The sequence below is a fragment of the Oryza sativa genome, chromosome 1 (genome assembly GCF_034140825.1).
Source record: "Oryza sativa Japonica Group chromosome 1, ASM3414082v1".
NCBI classification, from domain to species: Eukaryota; Viridiplantae; Streptophyta; class Magnoliopsida; order Poales; family Poaceae; genus Oryza; species Oryza sativa.
In genome coordinates, this window is record NC_089035.1 from 8632286 (window position 1) to 8654580 (window position 22295).

The following is a 22295-nucleotide window of genomic DNA, read 5'->3' on the forward strand; positions in this document are numbered from 1 at the left end:
ACCCAAGACCCTCTTTTCTAATTGCCAATCAGAATTAACAAAGTGAGCTACAACACTCAAATAATCTTCCTTAGCATGACCAGACCATATATCAGATGTCAAAGCAATAGAGCTAGCAGAATTGAGACGATCAATAATAACAGAACGACGATCCTTAAACAACTTATAAAAATCTCTGGTAGTAGTTTGTCTAGAGACAGGAACAAATCTAGGGTTATGAGCAGCCTTAATATAGTTCACAAAAGCAGGAGATTGACCAAAACTGATTGGAAGATCCTCTCTAGCAATCAATCTACACAATTCAAACCTAGCATCTTCAGGACTATATTCCCATGGAATAACAGAACCATCTGCACTAAATCTAAGCATGGACTGAGGCAAAGCATTAGACCCAAGCTTTCTAGGTTTGCATGACTTAATATGCCTAAGCAAATGTCCAGTGCCAGCAGAAGAACGAGCACTCAAAGTTTTATGACAGTAATTGCATTTAGCAGAGACTCGAACCCTATTACCATTGGTCGTTTCATAAAGTTCCTCAAAGTCATCCCATACCTTGGAGGTTTTGGTCTTCTTGTTGGTACAAGTCGCACTAGAGCCAGTCGGCGTCCCATTGCCACTGTCGTCGACCGGCGGGTCGTCGTCATCGACATTCACATGGATCGGGATGTCGGAGGTATTGCCGAACACCTCCACACGATCCTCCTCCACATCATCATCGTCATCACCGCGCATCCCCATAGTCCTCAACTCGTAGTTGACAGAGGTAGGATCGTCGTCCATCGCAGGCACTCTGGTCCCTCAACAGCGGCTGCCGCTAAGCAACGGGCTTGCGACCTGCAAGCAGCCAACAACACTCAAGGTTAGGGTCGGAAATGGAGAAAAAAAAAGAAAAACAATGGTTCCATGCTTGTACCTGCGCAGCCGGAGCACCGGAGTTGCCGTTGAAGACGATAGGCTCACGGATCTACGAGAAGACCAAGGGATCTGGCGAAGAAGAACAAAAGGGAAAGAGACGAAGAGGAAGGCTGGATCTAGAAGAGTGGAAGGACGATGACTCAGGCGACCATGCGTGGCCGGTGGCCCCCATCCTCATGCGCCCCTCATGCGAGTCAGGCGAGGCATCGATCGGAGACGAAGAGGAAGGCTGGATCTGGAAGAGTGGAAGGGAGGCGACTCGGTGAGTCTCACCGGTGCGCGCCTGAGGCCCTGAGCGAGTGAGCGACGGACGGTGGAGGAGGAGATCTGGTGGGCGGTGGAGCGTCGGAGGCGGATCGGCGGAGGCGGTTGAGCGGTGGCGGCTAGGGTTAGGGTTAGGCGGAGAGGCGGAGAGCGAGAGGCGAGAGGGGACTGGGGAGGGGAGGGGCGGCGACGCGGCGTTCGCTGCCTTATATATGCGGGCGCACGCGGTGCGGCCTGGCTGTCTGTTGGGCTGGGCCGTGCTCGTGCCTACCGTTGGTACGGGCCGTGGTCGTGCCGACCGTTGGGCCGTGCCGTGCCGGGCCGGCCCATCGTGCCGACCTCGGTCCGTGCCGTGCCGGGCCGGCCCACCGTGCCCAGCCATAGGCCCAGGCACGGCCCAATAGTCGTGCCGGGCCGGCACGGGCCCGACTGCTACCGGGCCGTGCCGTGCTTGGGCCGGGCCAAATTCCCGTGCCGTGGGCCGGGCCATCGGGCCTCGGGCCATATGGCCAACTATAGCCCCAGTCGAAAATAGTTGTTTTAGTTTTATTTCTCCTTTCACAAATCATGTCATCAATATCATGGCAATGTGGCGCTCATGTCTCCACATGCCGCATCTCAATTACCTTCCCAAAGGTAATTGCCCAAGCATAAAGCATTTTGATAAATATGAGTATGCATGATTCTAGAATAGCATTTCTAAGCAATTGTCATAGTTGACTAGGGACTCATACGTAAGCATGGTTACGAAGGAATAAGGGGTAAACAATAATCAAGGCATGGCATAATCACAAGTAGGATGTTTATCATTGCATGCAATTTTATTTGTAAACAAAACAATTTCGCAATTGGGATCAACATGTTCAAAGAATAGTGATGACTTGCCTTGCTCAGGATAATCCTTATTATTGATATAATCTTGATCAACCTTCACCTCCTGGAAGTTGCAGACGTTGCCTCACGACTAACCGATGCACAAGGTCTATAATACGCAAGAAAAACCAATATTCAAATAACAACCAAATATGCACAACAAAATATACTATTCATGTCTACTAATGGATTCCAATCACGCTAGGGGCTAAGGTTTCTTAATCTTTCTATTGTCAACGTGGCCTATTTAGGAGTTAACCAACATAGCATTTATAGGATACATATATATTTGGCTAATCGGTGGTTTAGTCTATCAAATGGCTATGGAAGGATTATGGCTAAGCATGCATCTATCTACATAGGACGGTTATTTACTAGAGGTTCTGTTGTTAGATGGATTTAGGATCAATCAAATAATTACAGTGAATCATTTGTATTATTTATTTTATTTATGGAAGCTTTACTTTAATTATGAACATATTTTACTTGTCACAATAAATTATAAAAGGTTAATAATTATCCATGCTTTGTATGTTAGAGTTGTTTAGGTTAATCATATTATGGTTACAGATTATCCTATCACATAATTTTACAATGAATAATCCTAATTTACAGTTGAACTATAATTATAATTATATGAGGTCAAGATTTATAACTAGTATTTATCTAATATACATGTTTGTCATACACTCCCTCTTAATTTAATATATGCAACACGCAAATTAATACTATACCGTACCACTATAATGGGATGTATAGTATATGTGTAAGCAACAATATCTTATTATTGGATCATATATTTGAGTAGTTGCTTTTTACTGTAAGCTATACAATACATGTTGATTTTAAGATGGCTCTGTTTGGTTAACTAATGGATATCAACCGACTATATACATATATTCTACTTCACATGACATTGTATCGACAAACTTTTAAGTGGTCCAAATACAACTAGCTCTGTGATTACTCTCCTAAACAAGTTAAAGATTCATCTATGTGTGTTTATATTTTAGTTACAAAATATGAGGCTAAACTTTATGTAAACAATTTATAAGTCATGGATTTAGTTATATTTGGACATAGACTAGTAAATGGCACTAATATTTTCCTATACACCCATTAATTTGAAGGATTGATTATAACTAATTTATTTAGTTGCTACAGTGACAAGACATGTTAAAGATAATTATGCTACTGTACAATATCCATTTTTATTCATTGGCACACTATTTAGGTTAACTATTATCTAATCATTTGATATTAATTAATTTATAATTATAAATATATTTTGTTAAATAGTGAATTATATATCATTGGAAAGCTTATGAATTTAGATGAATTTAGGTTCAAGTTTCACTTAAATCCGAGTTAAAATGAATAAGTTATGCTAGTGTAAAGATTCAAATTTGAATTAATCCGAGAAATTGCGAAAAGCTACTGTTCATAAACGATTTATTTTTAATCCAAGACATATCCACAGCCTTGTACCAACTGACAAGTGGGACCCCGGGTTTATTTCTTTTTCCTACCGAATTATTTTCTAAAGGGAAATAGGAAGAGCTAATGACAAGTGGGGCCCACATGTCATAGACTCGAGACCATAAAACTTCTATAATTAGATTTTTAACCACCCGGACCCACATGTAATAGACACTACTAATAAAGATTAAGAAGAGGGTTACTATTCACCAATTACGTGGGGCCCACTAATCTCTCCTCTCCTTCCTCTCTCTTTCTTCTTTTCTCTCTTTCTCTCCCTCCCGGCTTCTTCTCCCTCCTCTCTCCCTCGGCTCTCTGGCGACGGCGACCGAGCAAGGGGAGGAGGCGGCGGCTTACTGACGGCGGCGGCGGCGACGGCGGCGCAAGGCGGCGACGCACGGCGCGGCACTCGGCGCGGCGCGGCGGCTTCGAGGCGACGGCGCGGCGGCACGTAGGCGGCGGCGCGGTGGAGAGAAAGGGGGAAAGAAAGGAGGGGAAGGAGGGGGGTGATGTGGGATGGAAGGGCGACCGGAGGGGATTTATAGGCCGCGGGGGAGGGGCGGCCGGCTCCATGGCGATGCGACGGCGCGCGGCGCGTGGGGCGCGAGGCGGCGGGCACGCGGCGCGAGGCGTGACGGCGACGGGCGCGCGGCTCGAGACGGCTCGGGGCTCGGCGGGCGGTGATGGCGACGGGCGACGCGACAGCGACGGCGGAGCGTCGACGGGACGGCGACGCGGCGATGGGACGGCGCGGCGCGGCGCGGGGCTTGGCGCGCGGTGATGGCGGCACGGCGGCGATGGGCGACGTGATGGCGATGGGGCGTGACGCGCGGAGGGGTGGGGTTCGAGGCGATGCGACCGGAGACGGCGACGGCGCGCGGCACGACGAGCGCGAGGGGGCGCGGCAGTGGCGCGCGCGACAGCGGCGACGTGACGGCGCGCGGCGGCTCGAGGCGCGAGGCGCGCGCGGGAGGGAAGATGGGACGGGCGCGCGGCGGGGCAGGGGCGCGGGGCAGGAGGCGACGATGTGACGGCGACGACGATGGCGCGCGGGGCTCAAGGCGGCGACGGCGACGGCGCGGCGGCGACGGCGACGGCTCGACGGCGACGGCGATGGCGCGCGGCGCGGGGCGCGAGCTGGCGCGCGGCAGCGGCGCGGGCGACGACGATGGCGACACGAGCGGCATCGGGCAGGAGAAGGAGGAGGGCTAGGACGGCTAGGAACTAAATCGAACACCTAGGGGGCTAATGAACAGTGCTAGCCGGCTATTTAACCCTATTTTAGCCTATTTCCTATATAAATTTTATTCTATAAATCCTAATTTTTACACAAATGAAGTTTACTCAATATTTGTGTTATTCTAACCAATGGATTCACCCTAGATTAATATTACCCATATTTATTTATTTATCGCACAAATGAATTCTTTTTAGATTAATTTGAGTTATTGGCCCTAAGGTGAACTTATATATTTTTGAAGACTTTGGGGTACTATTAAATTTAATATAACGACTTGTCATGATTAATACATTAGCAGATTGGTTAAGTTTAGTTGTATAGCAATATATTTTACACGGATAGGTTCAATCTATTTATTCTATAAATAGTAAATTGAGACTCGGCACAATATTAATCTAATTATTTAATTAAAACCTCACAAAATTTTATAAAGCTTAATTTAATTATACGACCATTATTTCATGTGAATTGGTTTAGCTTTATATAGACCATTAGAGTTTAGTAATATCCCATTAATTACTCCTAGTGAAACTATGTCATAGATAGAGTTCCATTATAAATGGTCATCATTTCATGTGTATTTAGACGTCATGACACGCAACACATGGTTCACGTATTTAGTATTTAATCCATAATTTAAATTAGTAATTAACTTTCCATTTGTCTGGCTTTGTTTTCTTGTGCGTAATTATTTGTAGGGTTAACAATATTATATTCTCGTAAATTTATCTATTACTTAAATTTTAGATCCTTACTTTACTTTCTTTGTGATCATTTACGGTTTGGCAAGCAATAGCAATCATAACAACCAGCATGATGCAAAAGTTTTAAAAAGTTCAAAATTTTAGTGATTTTTATTGTCTTTGAATTTTCAGGATGTTACAGGGGTGGCGGTGGAAAAGGAGCTGACCTTGTTGCTTGACAATCTCATTAGAGGAAGCTCGCCGGAGGGAGGAAGAGGGAGCTCGGTAGAGAGAGGCCTTCGCCATCGTCATCACCAGAGGAGCACCGCTCCACTGTGTGCCTTCTTTTTCATTGGAGGGAGCTCACCGGAGGAGGGGGCTTGCCGAAGGATGTGGAGTGACCTCGCCGGAGGGTTGTTGTCATTGCAGCCGCCGTTGTCGCTCGCGGTCGAGAGAAAAAGGAAGGTGCGAGACAGAGAGAGAGAGATAGAGAGAGAGAGAGAGAGTTGGGCTGGGCTGCTGGGCTTGCCCATTAGACCAACCCACTGGTACGGGGGCTATGGCCATGTGTCGCATCTATGAGATGTGCTTTGCCAATGATCTACACGATGAGATCGAGAATGATGATACCACAAAGTGTATCAGGTTGCATCGGACATTGGGATGCTCTTGCTCGAGCGGTCAACTAGTGATACGAGGAAGATGAGTGACGTGGCAATATCAAGTCCATTTGAAAGAAATGACGGTTATGATTGGCTCAAACTAGAAAAATGCCCATGCGTTGTAACGGGAAAGTCATTTTTTCAGCGATACAACAACTATTAGAAGCCGAGCAATAAATTGAAATATTGGGATCAATATACATTAGAATTGAAACATTTAATAAAAATCCTAAAACTGGGATTGCTATACATTACAATTAAAAAAGTTAATAAGAATTCATCCTTGGTTTTGGACCGAAAACCCATTCAATGTTTCCTTTTCAGCCCTAAGCCAAACCTTTACCTCCCTTTGCTCGGCCTGCCTCCCTTCCGCCCATCTCACAAGTGGAGTTGCAGGTCCAACTTGCACAGCCGACAACCGTCTTCAACCTCTCGAACATGGTCCCATGCCCGTATGATGCCAAAGCAGATCTTCCCCATCAAATCCGGTCGAACATTTCTCGATCTCCAAAAATTGGTTGAGGGCTTTTGATCCCTTCGATATCCTCTTTCCGTTCTTCCCAAAATCAGAGTGTAAAACTTGAGATAAAAACGATCGAGGAAGATCGCCCATCGATCATCATCGCGACTGTTAAAATGAAGATTAAATCCAGTGAATTAAAACTGAATCGAAAGGGGAAATCATTTAGAAAATGATGAGGGACGAATGGGGAATCGATTTTTATAATCAATTGGAGGAGGAAATGCACGATTGACATGACGGCGGTGCGGCACTAGGGTTCGGCCCGTGGAAGGCGCGGGGTTCAACAAATCGGATCGGATCTAAAAACAGAAAACACCCAAAAACCACACATAATTACTAAAAATTATCATTAAAATAAAATTAAATTCCAATAAAAAGCTTTAGAGCGTGCGCACAAAAGAAACTCTTTCGCGTGTAAAAAAATGATAGGAAAAAATACCGGCGCCATAAAAAAACCGAACAGACAAAAATAAACATAAAGCTTTGCGTATTTTTTTATTAGGTATATATAAAAACCAAGTAATTAGCTGTTTAATTAAATTAAATGTAAATGCCTTACAGCTTATGGCTGGTGAAAATTTCGAAATCGAAGGACACGCATAAGGAATCATCTATACTAATATAAAAAGGAGGAGTTGCACCCTCCAATCCTACGTCTCCAATCCTACGTGTGAAATCATCCGGATCAATCCTACCGTCCATCCGCACACACGATTTCACTACCGCCCGATTTACTGTCGCGAAGACTACTCTCCATCCACGCGCGATTGCGCGAAGACATCGCTCCTCCTCTCTCGCTCACTCCTCGCTCCTCTGTACTGTATCCGAGGTCCCCTTCCGCCGCCGCCGGATCCTACCATCCGCCGTGGCCAGCTCCATACGCTGCGGCCGGCGCTCCTCCTCCTCACTCCGGATTACTGCCGCCACGCATCCTCCTCTCTCCGGATTACTGCCGCCGCATCCTCGCCGGAGCCGCTTCTTCTCCGTCCGCCGCCGGAGCAGGTCCCATTCCGCCGCCGTTGGATCCTACCATCCGTCGCGGCCGGCCCCATCCCTCATGTGCGACGAGCCGTAATCCGCCGCCGCCTTCTCCCTCTTCTCCACCGCTTGCCCTACCCCGCCGCTGCCGCCTCCTCACGCGCTCGCCTCCCCTGTACTCGCACCGCGGGCGTGAGAGGCCGGAGAGACGAGGTCGCCGTCGGCCACCTCTACCGCTGTCGCCGCCTTCTCCCTCTCTACCGCTCGCCCTACCTCGCCTCCTCGCGTACTCGCGCCGCGGGTGTGAGAGGCAGATCGCCGTCGGATGCCTCCACCGCCGCCTTCTCCCTATACCCCGTGCTCCTCAATCCTCTATAGCAAGTCCTCGATCCGCGCCTCCTCGGATCCTCCGCGGCAAGCCGGCAATCCCCACACCCCTGCCACTTTTGTCGCCGTCGTCAACATCCTCTCTGCCCGAGCCCGAAGCCTCAGATCTACGCTCATGCCGCCGCCGTCATTGTGTGACTCCCTGCCATGGAATTGTGGCCACGCCACCTCGGCGCTGTTGTCCATACCCTCTCCGCCTGAGCCCGAAGCCCGGGATACACGACCTGAGGTCAGCGTGCACTTCTGCCTCTGTAGCCGAGCCTGGCGTGGTGCTGACTCTGGGAGAAGACATCTAGTGTAGATGGCTCGACCTCTTGCTGCGGCCTCTGTCCAGTGCCCGATGCCAGGTACCCAGCAGCCAGCAACCTGCGGCCGGTATCTTTGCACCGTGCGACTGATTTTGTACAACTATTGGAAATCTTTACTTTTGGTTTTGGTTTGGTCCGGCATGATTCAAGATGTATGTTTCTGCTCTCATTCTTGTGTTTATGTGTTTTGGTGCAGTTGCAGGCTGGAATGTGGATCGACCACATCGTGATGATTGGGAGCATTCCCAAGGACAGATTGGTATTGGTTTCGAACTCCTTGGGGTTCAAATCATGTTGGTGATATTCCACGTTGTTATTTTGCTTTGTAATATAGTATCCAGCTGGACATGTTTTGGCCAGCTATGGAAGAATACATCAAATAAATATCAAATGCTCTCTATTTTGTCTGTACATGGAGTAAGTGGTTCTTTTGATGCTTCAATGATTCATTTTGTTACCTTCAATTTTAAAAGGAGGAATGCCTATAAGTAAAGGCATCAGATTCAATCCCAAAGTTGGTCCTTTTGCTTCGAAAGGTAACTAGCATAATTTCTTCCAAAGGTAACTAGCATAATTTCTTCCAATCCTTTAACTGGAACATTAATCTTTTCTATTCATGAACTGGATGCCCATGAGTCAGTACTTGGGTTGATACATACGTACATACATACATACAATTGCTGTAAATATAGCTTTTTATCTGAATATATAGTGAAGTATAAAATTTCACTATCCTGGTGATCTTTTTACTCTACAATTGCTGTAAAAGCCTGGACATCCCACTTTTCACCGAGTATTTCTGTACAATTCTGTTGGAGAGAGTACAACTGCAGGTCTAATTCTGTGTGCTAAAAAGGTAGATTTTGATTTAACCAAATTTTGGCTTGATCTATGAATATATAGTAAAATAAAAGGATCATTTTTTTTCTTCAGGAAAGTAAGGATGTAAAATCAAGGAGGCCAGCTGTTCCATTTTGCTTTTGAACAGCTCACCCAACTTGCACTTGATGCAACGATTCGATTTTGCTGCTAAAAGACATGTTCAATTGAATATATTTTCATTCTAGAGCTGCAAGTACATATTCAATTAAATGTCATTTTCTTTTCATTTTGCTGCTAGAAAGCCAGGTTCAATTGAATACCCTATCTAATCAAATTTTCTATTTGTTCAGATGTCTGTACCTATTAACTCCGAAATGAACATGGTAGGATGGTTTAGGTTTGGAGACTATTTTTTGTTCAAGACTTCATGTACCTATTAACGTTTGCAGCAACAACCGTATTTTCTGATTTAGGCCAAAACAACCGTATTTTCTGATTTAAACAGAAAAGCTTATTTTCTTTGATTTAAACAGAGAACCCAGTAAGAAATCATGCACATGCAAAATTACAGGCCAAAATACCCATATTCTCCTATATATTTAAATACAACTAGAAATATTGGCGCGCTACGCTGCGCCCGGTTGACGTTCCCATTGACTTTGAAGGAATACCCATTATAAGTAATGGGTCCGACAAATGTCTGAATGTCATTCACCCGAATCACATCGATCGCACAAGAACATAAACATGTTTGCTTCGGCATGTAATGGTTGAAGTAGGATAGAAGAACTTCTACGAAATATCTTTACACAAAGTGGTGTCTGAAATCAATGTCAACTTGCAATTACGTTGGTATTAGAATTAGGCAGAATTAACTAATGTATGGAGAGCTCCCATGTTTGGCCATGGCCAGGACACCATAAAAACAAAAGGTAAATATTTGCTCTATTATCCTTCCAATCGTGCCAATATCATTCAGCAAGGCATCACCTATCATACAATTCGATAGAACATATACCGGTGTTACCACACTAATAGATTGAGGATAGTATCAATGGAGAAAAGGGAAAGATGCAATGCAGTGACTGATTCCGTAAAGATGGGTAAGGTAAGGTACATATAAACAGAGAAGATGTTGACCTAGTGAATAAAGCACCAATTATTAGTGCAGTCAACAGGAGAGAAATAACTCAACAAATAAATGAATTAATCAGTGACTAAATATAGCAGTTTCTTTGTGTAAGTCAAAACTAAAACCTATGGATATGCTATATAACTTATCTATACAAAGATTAAATCATATGTAATCATGTAAGGACTTCACTTGTCAAATGTCAATGCTTAGCTAAGTTAATGTGGCATAAAGATGTAACCACCATTTGAGAGCATGAATACAACACAATAGAACTTGATTACACATGCTATTTGGGAGCTTTGCTCAACAACTGATTACTACCAAATGGTTAAATTCTTTATTTGTAGTGCAGTTTGGAATAAACTAATATTAATATGAATATATAATATGGACATGTAACTTTATAAAGGGTTGAATAAATATGTTTCAGGTTATAACAGAATCCTGAAATGCAATAAAGGTAACTGAGTTTTAGTCAAGCAAATATTTAGAGTGAATTTATTTTATTTGAACACTACAATAAAAAATGTGTGTGGTAAGAAATATCTACAACTACTGCTTCAATTGGTTGTGACCAAAGCACTGTTGAAGATGAATTCAGACTTTATGAATTATTGCATGTAAAGGAATTAAGACCCCATTTTATATGGGCAACCAACGTATCTGAAGAATACGGTACATGCAAATTGCGGGTTTAAGTAAGTATGTTCTCTGAAGTGATGTACTAGTTGTAAGCCTTAGTTCTGGCAATTAACTGTTAACTGATCTTGTCAAGTAACAACAACTTTATAGCTAAGTTAATGACCATGTAGGTAAGCCTAATTACCCACAAGCCATGTCTAACTGTACTAATGCCTATCTTTTTACTATTTAGGTCAAATGAAACACGCCAATTTTGGACATTTGTTATGAGTCCACATTTTTCCTACCAGCAGGAAAGAATGCTGAAATGACTGTTGTTGTTTCATACAGATGCTGTAAAAAAAGAGTAAGAAACTATAACCAGAAATGTGATAAATTGACATTAAAGAATGCTAAGTATAACCAGAAGAACATGAGAACCTAACACTGTTAGATTTGTGCTGCAGCAGAACTTGCTTCAGCGACTGATACTTGTTGAATACATCAATGAGGTTTGACAAAAAGAAATTGCAGTTAGGAGCAACTGCAGAGAAAAAGCATTGCAGTCAACCTAAAACTTAGTGCCACTGATTGGGATACCACAGTTATAGCGCGCTCACTGGCAATGCTCTGGCCAATATGAAATGAAGATGTAATTATGAGAAATCAGTTCTGATAAATTGAAAATTACTTTGTCAAATCCTAAATCATTGTACATTGCTCTAGAAGAAGAATGCACTTCTATGAACAGTTGCTGAAGGCGCTTGTTTGAATGAAACATTGTGTTGAATCCTCTCAAAAGTGAAAATTTTTCTCTATTATGTTAATGTAAGATAATAATTGACCTAAGAAAAATGGTTAACTTAAATTAATAAGCAACGGACTAACTGAGCTTTCAACGCATTATCTCCATCATGGATTAATGATAAATAGTTCATTTAAATGTGCCCATCTTGTAGAGAAAAAGGATAGGCAAACAATCTTGTTATGAATAAGCACAAACCAAGGACAGTAATGAGCATATACAAAGAAAAGCAATTAGAAAATCTATTATCTTCTACACTGCTATTGGGAAGCAAAATTCAATGTATATAGTTTAGAGTTTACTTAACTTTGTGCAGAATTGGCTACTTGTGTAGATCATGTGCTCGAGAAGATGGCGATCTGAGTCTGTCTGCATCCTATTTTCTCTAACAAAAGGAAATAGTGTATGAGAAGCTAGAACCAAATGTATTCCATGCCAAACTAAACAATGGAGGGGGAAGCAGATCTCACTAAAAGATATGGCTAATTGAGACAGAAAAAAGCAGGAAACGCGAACACACTATAGAATCATTGATTTGAATATTATACCTGATTACCAGAGCAGTTACCATACCAGAAAAGGCAAGGCAGTGATGTATTCAGCAGTTACAACTGCAATTAAGAATAAAATCATGCACACACAAATTAGCATAGTAAACATAGAACATTAAAGATAACTAACAAAGAGATAGAATAGGATGCCAACAAAAGTAGGATGGGTGAGGGTAGCATACGACCAAAACAGAACAAAGACCTAATCAGCATGGCACAAGCAGAAGGGAGAGAAGCCCCACTCGTACTGACCTATGGTCCTCTCGCATAATAGCAGCCATGGCTGTTGCTTCACCTCAGATTGTGAGGCTAGGTCCCCGTGCCGTGATGCAGACCCTGGTCGTGGCTATTGGTCAAAGATGCGAGGATAGCGTCCAGGAAGGTACCTAAGGGTGGAGGAGGTGAGGATTACCATGGTCACCAATGGAAGAAAGGATTTCTAGTGAGGAGGGAGGGGAAAATCATATCAGCGGCACACCATATTGTGGATTTTGGAGGAGGCGAAGGCTAGATGAGAGAGGTCGGATGGAAATAGGGATTGGAGCGATGGGATCGGAGGTAATCTAGAAGGCTTTCATTGGATCACCTTCGCAGATAAAGTGGAGGCCCTAGGGCCTCCCGACCGAGCACATGCGGCCGACCAAACTGTTGAGGCAAGTAGCTCCGATGGGAAGGCAATGCGCAGCCGAACGGTGAAGGAAACCCTGGGGAAGAAGAAAAAAAAGGGAGAAATCACTGGATTAGACTGCTACTCAGCAGGAAGAAAGAGGAAAAAGAAAGGAGGAGAAATCGCCGGCGACCTCACCAAGAAAACCGAAGAGGAGAGAATGGGGAGAGGAGGGATGTGCGCAGCAGCCGAGAAGAGACTTCACCAAGCATCCTCCACTACCACGTACGGCGGCAGGAGACGGTGGCCAATCCGGCGTGCGCTGTACACGGCAAGCGGTGTTTCTAGCGCCGCTCCGTGTGGAACAGAAGCACGGAAACACGGAAACAGAACGTGGGCTGAGCAATGAGAAAGGGAAAAGCCCATGTGCAAGGAAGGGCCGGCACAGGAAAATGGCCCAATAGAAACGCATCTAATCCTGTGCTACTAAAACCAATTAAAACATAATCTAATATATCGCTGCGCACTATCGCTGCTAATTGCTAAATGCATATGCGCGTTAATTATCCGAACCAAACTGATGACGTGGCGCCCCTAACCTTCCAAAGATCCCATGGGGTTTAAGTAATCTAATATAAGCCAGTTAGAAACCATGAATATGCAGTAGTAATGTCATGTGATAAATTCGTTGTGGGGGTAAGAATGAGTCTTTCCAATTGGTAATTTGTGACCTTTCACGAATCACGATGGTTTATATTCCAATCTGCTAGAACATGGTGCCACTCATATTTTTACATGATCTGGGTTAGAAAATTTTCCCCTTTGTAGTTCAATATATGTTGAGTGCAACCTAAATACTTTTTATTGGAAACAACATGGAAGAACAGTTGTGCAGATTTATAATTACTTCAGGCACATATTTGTTTTAATGGTCTGCTGGTGCTGGGTGTATGTATTAATTATTATTACCTGATGCGTGTATATTGTTGACCTACAGGATTAAAATTTGCGTGGACTACAAAGGCGGTAAGTTCATCTTAACCGCTTATCTCTATAGTGTGTATCATGCTCACTTGCAGAGGTGCTTCCATAAGGAGCATAATACTTCAGCATATTAATGTTTTCAGGCTTTGTCAATTGCTCTTCCTGTTGCTACACACTTCAACAGTGTTTTAATATGGTCAATGGTCATGGCTATGCTACTGTTCGGAGTCACCTATGTGATTATGAGGTTTCATAAAGTTTCATAAATTATTTGTGATTCAACGCAACAAGGTATCGTTGTCATTAACAGGAACTCAACTTTTCCTTTCATTTTTGTAGAACATCGTCATCTTCCAAGGGCTATAAGCATTAGGAATCTTCTAAACATGATTGGTTTGGGCAAATGAAAAATACAAAATTGGACTCAGAGGTATTGCCTCCAAATAGTTGTTACTACTTTTAACTAGGTATGCAAAACCAAGTTATGAAGTCTTCTAAGCTTTCCTGTATATATGTTACTGTTGTGCCAATTTATGCTTGTTAGGGAATCTTAGAAAACTAAACTATGTAGTTATGCCCAAATGCTTGTAGTGCCTAATCAGCTTAGATGGTCATGTACTTGATCTTGAACATCTACACTTTCTCAGACAACCAATTTTACTTTTTTTTTTGCTTTTTAATGGTTGACACAATTAGCCATTACGGTAAGCAATCCATCCATGATCCCAGAGTGCCTTATCCTTTCCCATGCTATCATCCTCGATTTATTCTACTGCTAACTGCCCTTCGACATGTTATTGGTGATGGACTTGCTATAGAAGTACATTGGTGATGAAGTGATGAACCAGGGGGCTAAAATCCAAGTTGTGATGTGACGATGAATCAACGATGGGAATTGGACAAGAACCCAAGCAGGCAAGTAGGATATGAAAGTGATGCAAGTAATTATGATAGCAATCATGTCCGATCAGGCTTCTCAATATAATCCTTTTAGGAAAGGGATGAGATTAGCAGCATTTTTTTTACTCTTTTGATTGAGATTTTGCTGCCACAAACAACAATTCCTAATATTGAATTGTGCCACCACATGCTTTGGATGATTCTAAAGGAATATTTGGCCATGTTTTTTTACACTTAGGAAAAGAGAAATATTGTTTCAAATGGATTATATTGTATTAACTCCATCTAAGAATATAAGGGATTTTGCCCATGTCATTTGAAGAACCGTGGGATAATAGATCCGGCATTAAGGAATTTATCCTTAAATTTATCTCCATGATATTCTCGTGAACTTCTGCATCTTGTCTCACAAAATGAGGTTGTAATAGACATCTCTCAATTATTTTTTAATCTTTCTGGCGTGTTGAAATGAATGAATTGGAAAACATGAAAGTGAAAATGAAACTCAATTTATCCTTTTAGATGGAAACAGAAACAACCAATTTCACGTGGCTCTCGAGAATATATTTTGATACAATTGAGAAATTTTGCATTGAAAGAATGTAAATTGTGAAAACGTGCATTGCACGTGCACGATTACTAGATATATCTTGACAATTGAGAAATTTTGCATTGAAAGAATGTAAATTGTGAAAACGTGCATTGCACGTGCACGATTACTAGTAGTGGTAAGTGGCAGACTGCCTGATTTGGTGGCAGCAGTTTGACAGTGGGTGCTTTTTATTTGGCGGGTACTCCAGCTAAGGCCATGTTTAGTTTCTAAAACAAAAATTTTCATCTTGTCACATTAAATATTTGGACACATATATAAAGTATTAAATATATAAAAAACCAATTATACAGTTCATCAGGAAATTGCAAGACGAATCTTTTAAGTCTAATTGCTCCATAATTTGATAATGTAGTGCTACAGTAAACATTTGCTAATGATGGATTAATTAGGCTTAATAAATTCGTCTCGCGGTTCAGAAAACGGACGAAAGAGAAGACTAATAAAAATCATCTTAAATTTTTATAATAGATAAAGATTTTATACGAGTTAAGTAGAAGTTACGTTGTAATAAAATATAAGTCAATTCACCTAGATTTAGACATTTTTCATCCAAAAAAAATTGTCCAAATTTATATGGCAAAATTTGCTAGGGACATCGTAAGAATGTGTATTTGCTCTAGGGCATCACAAAAATCTGGTAATTAGCTGCTGGACATCGGCAGGATTATTTTATTATTTTTGGAGAAATAGGAGAGAGAAACAATCATTAAAGACCAGTTTGCCCTTGGCTCAAATTAATCCAATGTGGGCCCCACTGTGAGCATGTCCTCCTCATGTCGCTGTCATAGGTGAACCCTACGTCGGCGCCGTCGAGCGTGCACCTTGCTGGCCTCCATGAGAAGTAGGCGCCAAAACGGCCGCAACCGCGCACCCTGGGCGGCACGACAGCTGCGGTGGCGTCGATGGCGCACTCCTCGATGGCGTCACCGGCGTTGAACATGTCGATGAGCCCGACGGGCGCGAACGGACCACGAAGAGGGAGGTGACGCTGGCGATGCGGAAGCGGCACATCTTCCCGGGCACCACGGCGAACACCGCCGGCGCGCAGTCCGGGTGCGCCATGTTGCGCGACGCCGCCACCGTCGCTGGCAAGGACGAGCAGTTCATGAACCGGCTGCGCCCGTTAATGAGCAGCGACTGCGGCTCGCCAACCCAGACCATGGGCACGGAGGCGAGCCCCGCCGCCTGCTCATACGTGCTCCGGTGCCACCAGTCGTTGAGCAGCACGGTGTGCTGGGCAGCCTCAACGGCGATCATGCCTTTGAGACCCGCCGAGCGCTACATCCGTAGTGGGCGTGGTACATGTACGTCCCGGGACGGTCGACGATGAAGGTGTAGGTGAAGGTGTCGCCAGGGAGGATGGGGCACTGGGTGACGCCCTGTCACGCCCAGAAATTCCCGAATAGAATTCCAAGCAGAATGTGCATTAAAATCCCCGTCCAGGACCGGCCGGGGTACACAAACGACAATGTTGACATTCAGATCCACGTCTTACAAACATCATAAAAGTCTTACATAAATGCAGCGAAAAAAATGAAAGACAACAGGAGCTAAGCCTTGACTAGAACTGCAGCGGGAACACCACTCCACAGGCATCCTCGACGGCACGGACGAAGCCTACTCCTCAGAGAAACCTCCATCTGACACACACTCGTACTCTGGGGTTGGGAAAAAAAGAGCAAGACTGAGTACTACCCACTGTACTTAGCAAGTTATACCGGAATAGGGGTATGATGCAGGGAATTATCAAAGGAGAGCTAGAGTGGTTCATTTGCATAAAGCGAGCATTTATAAACAGAAGTTGGAAGATTTAAACCGTTGTAATAATTAATCAATATTAATCATCCACTGTCCAACGCTATGCCACGTTGCGACAGGCCCAACCATCCACCTATACTATCCAAATTCTAAAGATTACACTAGGGTGAGACTAATCACGGTGAATCTGGTTGACCGCCCATAACCGCGGGCACGGCTATTCGAATAGTTTTACTCTGATCAGAGGTGTACAACTGTACCCACAAGACACAGCCCCACGACACGTTTCCGTGCGCCGACATGCCACCACGACATACCGGAAAGAGGCCGTGACAGGACCCTTCGCATAACCCCCTCTAACCAAGCACACCACACCTCAGGTTTCACCCCCACTCCTCGCAAGGCAGCGGGCAGTCGCCTCTCGTGCCTAGGTGAATCCGGAAGCGACAGAGGCCGTCGCAGGGCCCGCCCCGCTCCATCACACTCACCCTTGCATGGATGCGTCAGCTAGAGGTAAGCTACACTACAAGCCCAGCCGTTGCCCACGCTGGCTTGTGGTAAGTACGATAAGTTCTTCCAGGGCATCCCGCGAACCGGTCCTTAACTGCCATGGGTGCGACCAGCAAAACCATGCACCCACAGCCCACCATGTGATTTATTTTAATTAACCAACACCAAAGCGGTGGCACTAATCCAACAATACCATTAGAACCAACAGTCTAAACATTAATAGAATTTTCCCCATTGTGCACTAGTTGAACTAAGCATGGCTAAGCAATCCCTAGTCCAATCTCTAGTCATGTTATAACCCCAAGCTGACAAAGGGACATGGTACAACAATAGCATGGCTATGACAATAGGTAAACACCCCATAGTAACATTATAAAACAATGCAATATTTGAAGAAAAACAATAGAGCATTTGCAATATAGGATCAACATGTTCAAGTGACAAGCATGACTTGCCTTGCTCTGCTGCTGGAGGAACCTCGGCGACTATTTCGAAGTACACCGGAGCGTCGGAGGAACCGGAATCTAGCGACATACAAGGCAAACATTGCAAACAGGCTATAAGACTACTGAAACAGGGAACAAAACCATTTTTAATAGATTCTACACATTTTTCTTGATTTACTGAGACTTGAATGGGCTTAAACGGAGCTCGGATGAATTAGTTATGAATTTTAGAAGATTCACTGTGTTTATTACTATAACAAAAAGTCCTTAAATCATTTATTGCGCAATAAATCCCAGAGCTGACGTAATCAAGGGGGGGCGCGGCGCCGGCAAGCGGGCCCCACCGGTCAGCGGCTCGGGAGAGAGGGAAAAGGGGCGCCGGCAAGCGGGCCCCACTCGGCAGCGGCGCACGAGTGGTCGGTCTACCGTGGACCGGGACCACGCGGGTGGTCCACCGCCGGTCCACGGGATCGACGGCCCGGATCAGCCCGGGGCCGATCGGACGGTGCGGCGGCGGCCTGGCTCGGCTCGGCTTGGCACAAAGCCGGCCGGCCGGCCATGGCAAGGGTGGCGGCACGCGCACATCCACCGGCGACAGGAAGCGGCGGCGCGGGCGGCGGTAGCGGACGGCGCCCCGGCGGTGACGGCGACCGAAGGCGACGACGAGCGTGGGTGGCGGCGGCACACGGGGAATCGGGGAAGGAGAGGAAAGGGGAGGGAGTCCTCACCGGAGGGGACGACGACGACCGGCGACGAGGAGCGGCGGAGGGAGGTCGACAAGCGGCGGACGGGGACCGGGACGACCTAAAGAACGAAAAGGAAAAGATTAGAGAGGGAGAGAGGGGCCATAGAAGGCGGGAACGCCGGCCGAAGGCGGCGGCCATGGCGACTCTCACCGTCGCACAATGGGAATGGCGCTCCGGCGACGAACCTCGACGAAGGAGGGGTGGACGGGGTGGATCTTGGCCACGCGAACCCGACAGCGGCAACGGCGCGGTGCGGCGGCGAGCCTAGCGGCGGCTAGCGGCGGCCGGAGTGATGGGAAAGGCGGCGGCGGGTGGATGCACGGTGCGGGAGTGATGGAGAGCTCGGGAGAGTTCGGCGAAATGGGGAAAAAGAGAGAGAGGATGACGGCGGAGCTTAAATAGGGAGAGAGGGGGCCGGACGTGGCCGGGAGAGGCGGGAATCGCCGGCCAACGTGGGGGGAGTGGGAGAGGAGAGAGAGGCGGGATTCGAAAATCGAATCCCGGCCGTCTCGGAAGCGCGGGCGAGCGGGAGAGAGGGGGAAGTGGGCGCGGGAGGCGTGGGTGCGAGGGCGACGTGGACGGCGTGGCCTGGGAGGCACGGACGCGAGGCGCGGCGGCGGTTGCGGGCGCGGCGGCGAGCGGCTGGAGGTTGGGGGAGGACCCGACAGGTGGGCCCCACCTGTCGGTGACCCCGGGAGAGGAGGGGGCGCGGGCTGAGCTAGGGCGTGGCCTCCGGCCGGCCCAGCAAGGCGCGGGGAGAGAGGAGGGGAAATGGGCCGGCGGCCCACTAAGGGAAAAGGAGAAAGAAAAGGAAAAAGAAAGAAAGGAATTTCCAGGGATTTAAATATTGCCTGTGCTCAATTTTAATTGATTAAAATTATTTCTAGGGCTCTGAAAATTCCACTAAAAATCCTGTTAGTGAATTTCGACATGTAGAACTCAAGAAAAATTCCACATGTCAGATTCGATTATTATTTGTATTACTTTCTTAGGGTTTTCTCTTGATTTGCACCGGCATTTTCTTAGGGTCATTTATAAATTAAATTTTAGGCTTGGGAGGAGAACTTCAGGGTGTGACACGCTCTCCGTGCCGTCCGCCCATGGCGTGCCGATCTGCCGGATGTCTTGCCAGTGGATGGCGACGTTCTCCGTCGGCAACGAGTTCTTGACGTTGACGACGATGGTGTCCCCCTGGACGGCGTGGATGGTGGGGCCCAACGTGTGGCCGTTGATGGTGACGGCCAGCTTGCGGACGTAGTCCAGGACGTGAACTGGTAGCTGATGTCCCAGTCGTCGCCGCGGCCGACGCGACACTACACAGCGCTGCGATGGCGAGGAAGAGGCTGCAAAGGAGGCGGCGGCTACACCGCATCATGTCCCCTCTTGCTCGCAGTCGCAGCTCCATTGTTTGCTTTGCTTTTGGTTGCTAGCTGCTCTGCCTGTGCGTCGTTTTGAGCAGGGCCGACCCTAGGGGGGGTCAGGCTGTGCGGCCGCTCGAGTCCCTCAAAATCTAGGGGCCTTTATACGTACACATATAGTATATATATTATGTATTGTATAATTTTAGTTCTTGGGACATGGGCCTATATTAAGTTAGACAGCTAAATAGCCCAACACAGAAAATGAATTTTAGTCCATCGCCAAGTTTGTTTCAGCGAAGCCGAAGCGATCTTCATCTTACTCCCGTCGCTTCGCCTCGATCACATCATGCATGCTACTCACGTCGCTCGCTGCTCCTGCGCTCTCGGCGACTTCTTAGCGTCTCGCAAACGAAAACGGCAAGTCGGCAAATCGCGGCTCACCAGTAGCCATGCTCGTTTGTGTCGATCGTCCACCGATCGCCTTCTTTGCTCGCTACTGCTCATTGCTCGCTGCCCCTGCCACCTGCTGCCTGGACTACACTCCTCCAATTCATCAGATTTCAAGGTCCTACACTCCTCCAAGTCCAATTCATCTTATCTGATGAATTTCTCTATCTTTTTTTCTCTTAATAAGACTATATAAATAAATAAATATATATATATATATATATATATATATATATATATATATATATATATATATATATATATATATTAGTTTATGTATATATAGGGGACTCCATATAAGTTTTTGCCCTAGGCCCCCAAAACCCCAGGACCAGCTTTGGTTTTGAGCTACACAGGTGGATTTGGAGCCCCGCGACAACGGGCGAAGCGGCGGCGACGACGGGCAAGGTTGAAGGCGGCGGTGCCGCCGCTGCTCTCGGCGGAGATGGAGCGGATGAGGCGCCTGACCTCGTCCTCCCGGAAGGAGCGGAAGGAGAGAACGTAGTGGTGGTTGGGTGTAGAGAGAGAAAAAGAGAAAGAATGAGAGAGGGAGAAAAAGATAATGAAGAAAAAAAAGGAAAAGAAAAAAATCAAAGGGTAGAAACATAATTACACAGTTATTTCTCTCTTCAATTCTTCCCGATATAATAAAATAATCACACGGGTATCCATTAGCTAATTACTATTTTTTTGGTGCCTACAGCAAAAACGCGTTCTTGCGGTGTCTTCTAACTAATTACACGTTTTTTTAGATGTCCTGTAGCAAATTTTGCCAATTTATATAGATTCTCCCCTTTCTTTGTTGGAATAAGTTCACTTAGGTCCCTCTATTTGTCGTCCAGTCTGATTTTCGTCCCTGAACCGCAAAACCGGGTACGACATGTCACGCCCAGAAATTTAGCCCAAAATTTCCAGACTATTTTGTGTATTAAATCCCTGTCCAGGACCAGCCAGGGTACACAAAACGACAAGTAATAAACAGTCCCAAACGTAAATAAAGCGTAAAATACTTACAGAAGAGGCACTTAGTCCTCACACCGAAACAAAAGCAGCAGCAGCGGAAAAAGGCGATCCTAGCGGGGCTTCAGCTCCACTCCACAGGCAAAACTCAACTGGGGTCTGAGCCTTGGTCCTCTAACTCCATCTTCAGCTCAGAAGCACTACACTTCTGAAAAGGGGGAATAATAGCAAGGCTGAGTACAACCACCGTACTCAGCAAGCCACACCAACGATGCAGACGTGCAAAGGGAACACAAGGACGGTTTGTGGCTATTTGCATAAAGGCGGTTGTAAAACATTTTATTTAGCAAACAGTAAAACTGTTGAGTAATTTAAGTAACATTAAAATCTCCACTGATCAACGCTACACCACGTTGAACAGGCCCAACCAACCCACCTGTACTACAGTGCATTGGGTCGATTTATTAGGTGTGAGACTAATCACGGTGAATCTGGTCGATCGCCCATAACCGCGGGCACGGCTATTCGAATAGTTTTACTCTGGCCAGAGGTGCACAACTGTACCCACAAGACACAACCCACCGACATGTCACCGCGTCATCATGTGCCCATGATGCACACGTCACCATGTCGAGTGATTGTGACGAGACCCTTCGCATAACCCTCCCCTAACCATCCACACCACGCTAAGGTTTCACCCCCACCCCTCAAAAGGCA

The 22295-nt window shown here is 45.8% G+C and overlaps 2 long non-coding RNA genes across 8 annotated transcripts; one reads left to right on the top strand and one right to left on the bottom strand.

The window, feature by feature from the left end:
- Nucleotides 1–2050: 2050 nt before the first annotated feature.
- On the bottom strand, nucleotides 2051–13167 carry LOC9266121 (uncharacterized). Of its 7 annotated transcripts, none has more exons than XR_010736632.1 (6): nucleotides 13052–13167; nucleotides 12833–12950; nucleotides 12499–12632; nucleotides 12244–12306; nucleotides 12003–12080; nucleotides 2051–2161 (listed from the first exon to the last, which is right to left on the bottom strand). It is a non-coding gene; the product is annotated as an uncharacterized lncRNA (long non-coding RNA). The 7 variants fall into 7 exon arrangements; XR_010736609.1 differs by lacking the exon at nucleotides 2051–2161 and adding an exon at nucleotides 6274–6744; XR_010736626.1 differs by lacking the exon at nucleotides 2051–2161 and adding an exon at nucleotides 9899–10124.
- LOC107279884 (uncharacterized) lies at nucleotides 9048–9483 on the top strand. Its single transcript, XR_001542741.3, has 2 exons — nucleotides 9048–9168; nucleotides 9246–9483. It is a non-coding gene; the product is annotated as an uncharacterized lncRNA (long non-coding RNA).
- Nucleotides 13168–22295: the final 9128 nt, after the last annotated feature.